The sequence below is a fragment of the Acomys minous genome (assembly GCF_964271855.1).
Source record: "Acomys minous genome assembly, chromosome: 13".
Lineage (NCBI taxonomy): Eukaryota > Metazoa > Chordata > Mammalia > Rodentia > Muridae > Acomys > Acomys minous.
The window spans coordinates 51,073,944-51,082,815 of NC_140495.1; the positions used below are offsets into that span (position 1 = coordinate 51,073,944).

At 41.2% G+C, this 8,872-nt stretch overlaps 1 long non-coding RNA gene across 2 annotated transcripts; it reads right to left on the minus strand.

Moving 5' to 3' along the window:
- Positions 1–409: 409 nt before the first annotated feature.
- On the minus strand, positions 410–8,366 carry LOC311580954. 2 transcript variants are annotated; one of them, XR_014773613.1, is made up of 3 exons: positions 8,206–8,366; positions 4,226–4,377; positions 410–887 (listed from the first exon to the last, which is right to left on the minus strand). It is a non-coding gene; the product is annotated as an uncharacterized lncRNA (long non-coding RNA). The 2 variants fall into 2 exon arrangements; XR_014773614.1 differs by lacking the exon at positions 8,206–8,366 and adding an exon at positions 4,825–4,949.
- Positions 8,367–8,872: the final 506 nt, after the last annotated feature.

Sequence of the window (8,872 nt, forward strand, 5' to 3'; positions counted from 1 at the left end):
CCTTCATAATTCATTGAGACAAGTGATTGGAAATGCACTAGTCTTGGAAAGTCTAGAACATGGAGCAATTATGTAGCCTTTGACTTTTTAAAACCTATTTTGTTTTATACCTCCCTTTGCTTATACCTCCCTTCCAACCCACCTGCACTCAATAAGAGAGAAAAGAGCTTAATGGGAACAGGAGAAATAGACTTTTTTCCTTTTGCAGGATAAATTTTAATATAGTTTTAAAATTGCTTTACAAATACAGCTTTCATTAAAATATAAGAAAACTAACAAAAAAGAATAAAATGAATCCAAGCAAAACAAATTCTTTCCTTAAATATAATCTTACATGTGCATAAAGACAATTTCTTTTTTATTATTTTCCTTTTTTACATATACATTTATATTATTACACATAATACAATTACACAATAAGCTACCTACAGCAAGAAGAACCAGGAAACAACCAGGAGTTATATAAATGCTACATTCATTGTGCTTTGGCTATTTGTATTTGGCAACCTTGAAGAAAACATCTTTCCTATCTTGGTGCATCTAAAATTCTGAATGTAAATCAGTATCTATCATATCTCATCTTTGTCAACTTAAAACATCTATCTAAACCTAAAAACATCTTAATCTCTAAACAGCTGAGCATAATTACAAAACTAAACTATCTGGTCTTCAACCCCATCAGAGACTGTCTCAGAAGTAGACTTTGAAAAACTCAGTTCTTTGGAGCGATTCCACTGGTATAGTCAGCAGGACTTTAGTAGATTTGTTAAACAGCAAATCAGCAATTCAGCAAAGGTGACTGCAATAGCAGCAGCCAGAACCTGGAGCAGCAGCCAGAACCCGAAGCAGCAGCTGGAACCTTGAAGCCTTCACTGGAATGGTTCTCTCTAGGAGTGTAAGTAAGTAGAGTGATGAACAGCCAAGACCAAAATGCCAAAAAGCCAAGTCCTTTGTTTTGGCACACATATATGTATCCTCTCAGAGTCCGTACTCTTTCTCAGTTGGCAAAGACCATGCAAGAGGTGGTTCCTATTCTAGTGGACAAACACTACCTGTTCTCTCACAAGCCTGTTTCCAGCGGAAAAACACCACACACCCTCACACAAGTCTTTTCCACATTTTACACTTGGGATTGAAACAAAAACATGTTTAGATCCACAAGACAATTATGCTCCAAGGAGTTTGCTAAAATAGTCAAAATCTCTATAATCTTCACCTACCCCACTGATAATGCTGGAGCAATTTTACTGTGCTATGCAAGATGGGGTATCTAAAAAAGTTTACATAAATTGAATCAGTATCACTCTGAAAGCTAAGTCAGGCTCTGCTGCCTTTACTCCCAGTATTTGCTCGACTCCACTGACACAGTCAGGACTGAGCCGTTTCTCAGTGCTTCCAATGCTGCAATACACTCTACTTACAGAGATAAACAAACAAATAGATTGCTTAACCCTGTCTCTCTCCATTTGGTGGCTCTTCATGCCCTTCCTACCAGGCTAGGATGGTCACAAAGCTGGAACTATGGTTCTAGCTATAAGCTTTAAATTCTGAGATATTTTTTTTTTACTAAAGTGTTGACATAGATGTTGGAATAGAAAAATACACCGTTTTGTTCTTTGTGCTCTTTTCCCATCCTCAGACTTATAAGGAAGCGAGAACCTTTCTTTTATAGGAGTTGCCATGATCATGGTGTCTCTCCACAGCAACAGGACATTGACTAGGACAAGACACCTGAAGATAATGATTCATAGGGGTACAAGAGAGGACTGGAAAGCTAGATGGAAGATGTCAGCATAATTCTGGGACATCGTGTCATTATCCAGGACAGGGCTGGAGAGATGGTTCACCTGTTAAGAGCACTTAATGCTCTTGTAGAGGACCTGGGGACAGTTCTCAGCACCCACATGGTGGCTCACAACCACCTGTAGTTCAGTTCCAGAGAACCTGGTGCCCTCTTCTGCCCTCCTCAGGCTCCTGCATGCAAGAAGTGCATGTACATACACTCAAGCACGCACACACACACACACACACACACACACACACACACATACACACACACACACACACACACACACACAAACAAATAAATTCTTTAAAAGCATTGATAACATCATAACCACATGGACACTTGTGAGGTCAAATAAGAAGAAAATAGCGGCATCTAATGGAAGCAATATGCCTCCAGGAGAGATGATGTAGTGAGACTATACTTTAAAATATAATTAAATGAGCCAGGGTGAATGGGAACTTAGCTTAGATGCAGAAAAGTAGGCAAACTGAAGTAAGGTATAAAATTACCTGAAGTGCTAGTGAGTAGTGAAAAGTTTTGGCTCATGTGCTTCTATTTTAACAATATATTCTGACCATTTCTTAGTGCTTCAGTTCCCACTCTGAAAAGCAGTCATAATAATAATTACAATATTTCCAGAAAGATTTGCTAACATATGTATCACTTGTGAAATTTAAAAAGCTGAACTCACAGAAATAGAGCAGATAATGATATTTACCAGAGGGGAAGAAGGGAATGAAGAAGATGGAAGAGTGGGAAGAAGAGGAGGGAAAGAGCAGAAAGGTAGAGCAGATGCGAGGAGAGAATGGAAATGAAGGAACATTTTAGACTGTTAGGGGAGAACAGACTTCAAAATCTATTGCACAGCAAGATGACTATACTTAACAGTCAGCAGTAATACATTGTATATATCAAAATAACTAAATCCATTTCAAACATGTCTTCCTAAAAATGAGAATAAAGTGAGATGATAGATATGCCAACTAACCTGATATAGCATGTCATATTACATACATCAAGGCATCATATCTCATAAATGCAAACCAGCTTTGTCAATCAAAACTTAAATTAGTTAATGAAGTATAAATCACTAGGAACAATTCCTGACTCTTACTAAGGATTCTCCTAGTCTGTTCATTACTAGCTATTATGTGCACACTGGTAACTGCTCACCTATTATTCATATCCCACAGTACATTTCCCTGACTAGAAGATAGTTTAGTTGACTTCCAGTGTTCTCCAGCTGTTAAGATTCTGCACATAGCCACTTCACAACATCTATATCTATAATTTATTTCACTTAGGTTTCATCATTTACTGTGTTCAATTTGTTTGTTTTTCTAAAAGTGTACAACACAGGGCCAAATATAAGGCAGGTATTCATCAAATATTATCAGAGGATATATTAACTACTGGCATTCATGTGTAAACCAAGGGCTAGCAAGAATAAGTAGAGCCATGGCCACCAAAACAGTGTGTTAAAATCAATTCCTACCTGAACCAGGATACATGTTCTCTCTCTCTCTCTCTCTCTCTCTCTCTCTCTCTCTCTCTCTCTCTCTCTCTCTCTCTCTTCAGCAGTGATTTACCATAATTGTAACATTTGGCCATCTAACAAATTCAGTAAATTAATTATCACTCTTTCTGTCTCCTAGTTAATGAATTAAAACTCATACAGCTAAAGTTTTTTCACAAATGCTCACATCTGGTGTGAAATGAAGTGGCAGTCAGATGCCAGGCCTATGTGGAGATAAACCATGTCATTTCCCACCAGGCTTCACCGTATCAATTTTTTAAAGATTTGTTTTATTAGTTTTTAAATGTGCCTTTGTGTGTGTGTTTCTCATCTGTGTATGTGTATATGTGAGCACCTAAGTGCAGGTGTTCAAAGAAAGAGGCTTTGGATTTCCCAGAGTTGCGGTTCCATGCAGTTGTAACTTGTCCCATGTGTGGTAGAAACAAATAAGCTATCTCTCTGGCCATCATATTGATTTCTAATGTGGCAAAGCATGGAAAATAGTAGTTACAAATAAAAAGAAACCAAAGCTATAGAAAAATGACTGATTTCAACTTTACGTTAGCACAAATCAATGTTATGTCTGAAAGTTATGATATAGTATTTCAGATCTCTAATGTATGCAGAACATGGCCTGCACATACTAGATGGGGCTTGTCACTACACTTGGCCTTATTGGCTTTGCCACTGAGGTAAGTAGGTGCTAATGATCCCAACTCTGGCACTGTGATTTCAGAGATTCCAAATAGGCTATAAAAATATGAGCCAAGAACAGAAAGTATCATTAACAAGATAATGTTGACACATGAAACATCAAAATAAGACAAGACAGCAAATAGATGAATACACTGTGTGATAATGACCTCAGAGGGAGAACAGGGAGAGAGGCGAGTACTGGGTTTTCACAATCCACGACTCACCACTTGATGATCCTTTTGTTGTCCAACTGGTCAGATAGATTGTCCTTGATGCTCAGCTGCGTACAAGCCATCGTCACTTCCCAGTGCTTCAGTGGAAGGCTACCTCAGGCCTGTTCTTGCCTTATGTGCTGGTAAGAAACCCCAGTGCAATGCTGAGCAGACAAAGAAAGATGTTTGTGACACTTTTAAGTGAGACTTCTCCTTCCCAGGTGTTTATTATCCATGAACATAAGCCACCATGGTGTTGTGTCTCCCATCTCCTGAAGTGTCTGGCACAAAGGTTTGGTCGGTTTAATTCCTTCTGATTTCTCATGAATAGCTTCATTCTTGAGCTTAATTTTCCTATAACTGTAGGAAGGTGGAGATGGCACCTAGCAGCACAGTCTTCAGGTTAGACTCCAGGATCCGTCCACCCCCCACCCACATTTCTGATTGCTCTCTTTTTTACCCAGCCAGGACACTATTTCCAGTGCAAATTTAGCTACCAACAATGCTATCATGATTGAGTTTTTGTTTAAGTCCTTAAAGATCTGTGTGCCAGACACTGTAGCAAGCACTCCTGGGAGCATCTCATGTCTCCTTGTGGCAACCTGTAATACCTGTACTGATTCACTGTCAGGTGATGATCTGGGGGCAAATGACCTCACTCTAGATGGTCAGGCTTGTGTCAGGTGAAGCTGTATAGCATGCGAATCAGGCCTCCCTCCTCAGGTTCCCCAAGCCCTTCTTTCCAGACAACGCAGAAAGGACCTCTACTGTGCCCTCAGCTGCTATGTTTGCCCTCTGTTTCCATTTCAGACGTGTCAAGAGCACATAATTAAAAGGACAATTGACTCCTGGGATGGGAGCCAGCACTCCTCTGGATTCCGTGTCTCTGGTCAAGCTAGCACACAGTCTCACGTCTCCCTGTGCTAGGGTAGCTGTCAAGTACTCGGCCTTTGCCATGACCTTTTGGGATCCTCACTAACCTGTTTCAGGCAGTTGTTTTCCATGAATTCGTGTGATATTGTTTTCCACACAAGAGTTTATTTTTCTGTGTAAAACAAACATATTTTGCCTAAACATTTAGATGAGATGAATTGCTTATTTAGACAGTTTTGTTTCATCGACGATTTCTCTGTAAGTCTATCTATATGTTAGGTATTGGTAGTTGATGTGTCAAAACCTCAAAATTGGGTAATTTGTATTGTGATCTCTGCAGTCAAAATGTATAATGAATTAATTATTCTGTATATAGTAATTAAATGCAGGAAATTAATATGGCAGCCGTTTTCTTTAACCAGTGATTGACACAGAAAGACTATAACTTATTATTACACTGTAGGCACTATGCTAGGCAGATTCTGAGCAATTCTAATCCTACTACCCTTAAACCTAACATAAAGGCCAGTCACTTGCCAATCTGATGACTCGCAGGCAGCTTCTCTTCTATCAGTCTGCCCTCATGGTACACTTCTCTTGACCTCGTGCTCCTACTCCATCCCATCCAACCACTGAGTTCTTTCCTCCTTCTCTCTCTTTTCCTTCCCTGTCCTCTCTCCTGCACATCTTCTGTTCCCTCTCCTCATGGTCTCCTGACCCTGAGCCTGGGGAACCTAAACTCTGCCTACCTCTCTTCTGCCCAGTCACAGGCTTCAGCATCTTTATTAACCAATCAGGGAAAACTGGGGAGCATTCCTTACATCAGATCTACTCAGGAGATGGTTAAACATACATAACAATGCCCATGGCACAGCAGTAACCACATCTCAGGGCACTAAAATCAGCATCTGAAAACACATTGCACAAGACCTTCCTGCAACATCCTGTTTCTATTTCAGACTGTTTATGTCTTGGGGTGGGGGAGGTGGGCAAGAGGGAACCACAGTCCTGATACCGGGATTCAAAACTTTTTGGAAGTTTGTTGCCACAAATCCTTAGAAATATGATTTATCAGGAAAACAGCTTGGGTTGGGAGTCAGTGTGTGTGCTTGTGTAAATGTAAGACTGGAGGTTGAAAGGAAACTTCAGATATAGTTGTAATGGTTTGAATGAGGATGGCCCAAGAAGGCTCTTATATTTGAATAGTTGGTCCCTAGTTAGTAAAACTCTTGGGAAGGATTAGCAGGTGTGGCCTTGTTTGGAGGAGGTGTGCCACTGGGCAAGGGCTTTGAGGTTTCAAAAGTCCATTCCATTCCCAATTATCTTTCTCTGCCTTGTGGTTTTAATCTCAAGATGTAAGCTTTCAGTTACTGCTCTGCCTCCATGCCTGTGTGCCTGCTGCCATGCTCCTTACCATGATAGTCAAGGATGCTAAGCCTATCAAACTGTAATCCCCAATTACCATCTTCTTTTATAAGTTGTCTTGATCATGATGTCTCTTCTCAGCAATAGGAAAGGAATTGAGACAATAGTGCTTACGGGTGTATGTGGACCGTGTAAGAGGCGTATCACTATTCCTCTGTACTGCCCTTCGTGTGGTGGCAGTTTCATGTGGCTCAACTGAATAGCACTGAGGGAAATGAGGAGAACCGTGGTAGTAAGTCAGAAGACAGACTACATTACTGTCCGGGTGCATGGCCCTTTCCATCCAGCAACTCTAGAACCAGGCAGTGGAAAAAGGAAGCGCAGAAGCATTTAGAGGACTTAAAAAATACCAGAACAAAGATGCAAACGAGTTGCAGGAAATTCATTTACTACTAAAACTAAGTGTAGACCTGAAGCCTCGTGTTTCCCATGATCCAATGATCAGCAACTTCAGATAGAAGTAGGATCAAGGAAGAGAATCAGGTTGACCATGCAGATAAGCAGTATCTTTGAGACCAAGAATGTTCATGATGGGTATACAACTGTCTGTTTGGTGCATGAACTATATATTAAGATTCTCTAACTCCTATTGGAGTTATAACTATGTGTGCTAGGAATTGGGGCTGGACAGTGCAGACAGAAGGGCTAGTAAAAGGAAACACAGCATACATCCAGGTCAGTGGGTGCTGGCAGAAACCTCCCTGTGATCAGAAGATAGGGTAGAAAGAAGGCCTTGGAATGTTTCATGTCCTGGGAGCGGCTGTCCCACCTGACCCTGGTTGACAGATATTGATCAAAACTGCCAGTTGGATGCTAACTTCTCATTCCTGATAATTAAACTGGAGAGGACTTCAAACTGTGAGAACAAAGAGTGCAGACAGCCAGCACCAGACTGCTCAAAATATCTTCCCCAGGGTCCCTCAGTAGGTAGCAGGCTGCCCTTTCCAAGAATGTGTTTATCAAAAAGGCAACTGGAAACTTTGCTTTCCTGAGAACTCTGCTAACTTGCAACTTGAGATAGCCACCCATTGCTTCTCTTTGGAGAAGGGATGTTAACTGTTTATAAGAGCAGCTGGGACCACCACCTCCCCCACGGTGGCCTAAAAATTAGGACACATTTGTTTGCCCCTCCATGTCGTAAATGGCCTTGGATGCACCCACTGCAAAGCTAACTTTAAATGCATCCTTTTAGGTGCAGGCTTGTTGTTCAGACTGGAAAGACACAGTCTAAGGAACTCCCAGAAGAAATAGCTGTCTCTACCTCTTGGATACATTCCTAGTGCTTTCAAGATCTGTCTCCCCGCAGAGGGAACTTGCCTGACTTGTACTACAAGGTGCTGGCAAGATACAGAGGTCAGTAAAGCTGAATTTGTAGTGGAATTGTAAATCTCCCAACTAAGGCTTCAGTTGGGTCCTTAAATTTCCCAGTACAAGAAAAGAAATTGATCATATATCTACTATAGTAGGAAGGTCCTGCTCTGTTCTTACCCAGTGGACCTCCTACTACTTCAGATTTAAGTTCCCAGATCAGCTCAGTGTATGGTTATGAAGCCTGAACACATAAAATAGCAAAAGAAAAAAATCTGAAAATTAAAAAATGCAAAGCCACCCAAATCAGTGCAGGCTTATCTTGCTCTCCTGGTGCAGCCCAAAGTACAGTCACAAACAGAATGGTTAGGTTTCCGTGTACACACCTCCCTCTTTGAGAATAACCCCAAATTCTACAGAAGTCTCTCATTTCTGCCCTGTTGCAGAATGCCCTCCTGGGCTCTGGATCTGAAGAGGACTCACACACAGCTCATCACCTCTGAAGCAGTCAGATGAGAATTCCCAGCAGACAGCCACTGACGAAGAGACCAAGAGTGTGGAGTTGTGAAAGCAGAGCCTCAGATAACAGGCAGGTCAGAGCCAGTGCTTTGTTGAGGAGAGGTCAGCCTAAGTGTCATTAAAACTGCGTCTGAAAATAGGAAGGGCACGTGGTGTCAGAAGAGACACCATGAAGTACTGGCATTGCCCCCAATGTGCCCAGAAGTTCCAAAGTACAAAAACTCAACTTTCCCAATTAAGGAATCACACTAAAACCTCAGTTCATCTCTGTGTCTTCTTTATAAAGGACCCTAAATTACTTTTCTATTGTTGTGATAAAATATTATAAGTGACAACCTATAGAGGAAAGAGTGTATTTGGGTTTATGGTTCCATCGGGATTAGAGTCCATAATGAACAGAGCAGAGGCATGTCAGCTGGAGCTGGAGATTGAGAGGTCACATCTTCAACCTCAAGCAGGAGCAAACCGAGACAGCGAACCAGAAAGGGTACAAGTCTTAACTCTCAAAGCTCACCTCCAGTGATGTACTTACTC